Genomic DNA, 2,718 nt, shown 5'->3' on the forward strand with positions numbered 1-2,718 from the left:
GAAGTTCTTATACTACAAAGTACTAGTTAGATGACATACCTTTTGATGCAACTTGATGTCTTCAAGCTTTAAGAGCTTAGCCCTAATAGTGTGGAAGCCTCAAGTGGAATCACAAATCACCAAAACACCTTGGAAGACTTTAGAGAATATGGATACTTGGTTCTCTCTAGTAAAATCGGCTAGCCCTTCTTAGTGTACCACACTAGTGCCCATTTCACCAAACAAAGACATCTTTATATAGTATGGAGACTAGGGTTAAACCCATGACCTTTAATTTCATATGATCCATGGGTTAAACACTTCATGGACTATCCATGAAAGCTTAGCCCAACCTAAATGAACTTGGCCCATTCCATATATATAAGAGTCCATATTTAATTAGTTCATTTTGATCACTTAAGTAATTCCAAATTAATTCTTGATCAATACTAATTAAATAATATGATTCCATATTAATATATTAGTACTTATAATATATTAATATTAATCATAAATATACTATTCTCAAAAGACTATCCATATAAATTGTGTTGGTGAAGTGCAACCCAAATGGACCATGCTGGGTCGGGTCAAGTACATACCAAATATAGTTATGGACTTAGACATTAATCCAACACTTCGGTGGGGCCCTGAGCAGCATGGGTGTTTTAGACCCTCTGATAGTGTTTATGTGAGGCTCCAGTATTTACTCTTCCAAAGGGAGTCGAGGATGTTGTGGTATTCTGTGATGCATCCATCACGGGACATGGAGCGTTCCTCATGTAGAGAGGATGGGTGATAGCCTACACATCTTGGTAGCTGAAGCCACATGAGATGAGATAATGTACTCATGATTTGGAGCTGGGAGCGGTGGTATTCGTTCTCAGGATTTGGCAACATTATCTCTACAGGGTCGGCTGTACCATTTACACGGACCACAATAGTCTGAGACACATCATGGATCAGCCGAACCTGACATGAGACAGCGCAGGTGGCTAGATGTAGTCAAGGACTGCGACTGTGAGATCCTTTACCACCTAGGTAAAGCGAATGTGGTGGCAGACGCTCTGAGTTGAAAGTTAGCTAGATTTTCCACTTCGGCAATATGTATGAGGATATTAGTGGATTCTCCGTATGTGGGTTTGATCAGACTAGCTCAAGATAAGGGTATGCATCAGGAGAATTGGAAGCTTGAGAAGATTAAGGGTGAGAGCACCCGGTTTGTACAGGATAGTCAGGGGTAATTGACCCGCTACGGTTGGGTCTGGGTTCCGATGTCTGGTGGGGTCCGACATACTGTATTGGAGGAGGCTCATAAGTCTCGCTACTCTATTCGCCCAAGGGCGACCAAGATGTACCGAGATTTAGGATTGAGTTACTGATGGCCAGGTATGAAGAGGGAGATTGCATGGTATGTTGAGAGGTGCTTGACCTGTCAGATGGTCAAGGCCGATCATTAGAGGCCACGCGGTCAGCTACAGCCCTTGGAGACTCCCATGTGGAAGTGGGAACATATCACGATGGATTTTATCACCAAACTGCTAAGGACCGCAAAGGGCTTCGATGCTATTTGGGTCATCGTGGATCGATTGACCAAGAGTGCCAACTTTTTAGTGATACAGGAGAGTTCATCGGCCGAGAAGTTGGCCGACATATATATCCGCGAGATCGTTTCCCACCAATGGGGTACCAGTCTCTATTGTTTCAGACCGTGATGTTCAGTTCACTTCCCGTTTCTGGAATAAGTTCCACGAGGAACTGGGCACTCGACTGCACTTCAGTACAACCTACCATCCGTAAATAGATGGCTAGAGTGAGTAGACCATACGGACTCTCGATGATATGCTGAGAGCCTGCCTTATTGACTTCGGCGAGAGCTAGGACTCCTACTTACCCCTCGCAGAGTTCACCTATAACAACAAATTTCATTCTAGTATTGGTGCCCCACTATATGAGCTGTTGTATAGACAGAAATGCCGCACCCCATTCTGTTGGGGGAGGTCGGTCACAGGGTGATGGGTCGGACCGAGGAGGTCTTGCAGACTACCTAGAGGATTCATCTGTGACATCCCCAAAATCACGGCCAGAAAAGACTGGTTTGTTTATGCTTTGTTTAAAAATCAGAGTAACATTTTAAATAAAAGTGTTGCGGAATTTGTGACAAAACAATAATATGATAAAGATTTATCAAAAGCATTTCCATAGAAATGTATTTCATTAAAAGACTCGGGATGTCATGTTCGTACAGATCAAAAGCATAAACAGTACAATACAAGCCTTACTACATTATTTCATATCTACAGGCCTATATCCGTAATCCCTCGTCCAAACATCATATATATGCTCAAGCGCCACTACCTGTAATACATAAAACTGAGTGGGTCAGGCTTGGGATCCTGGTGAGCAGATAGGGTTTTCAACCCACAATAAATCAGTTTATTAACTTCATTAAATTAAACAAACCCGATTACCCATTCTCGTTATCCTCACATTACGTCCCTAAGCATCTATCATAAGGGACCTATCCTAAGGATTATCATCGGGATGGACATTACTGCTAAGGGGATTCCTTAGCAACAAATGTCCTTAAGGCAACCATGTGGGGGATGGAGTACATCTGGTGAGCACACAGTTCAAATAAACACACAGTTCGAATAAACACCTACAGGTTGCGAGCCTGCTAGTGTTCCACTGGACTGTCTAGAATAGTCTGTGGTCGTCATCTATACTCCGCTATAT

Source organism: Lactuca saligna, chromosome 8 (genome assembly GCF_052625555.1).
Source record: "Lactuca saligna cultivar CGN05327 chromosome 8, ASM5262555v1, whole genome shotgun sequence".
NCBI classification, from domain to species: domain Eukaryota; kingdom Viridiplantae; phylum Streptophyta; class Magnoliopsida; order Asterales; family Asteraceae; genus Lactuca; species Lactuca saligna.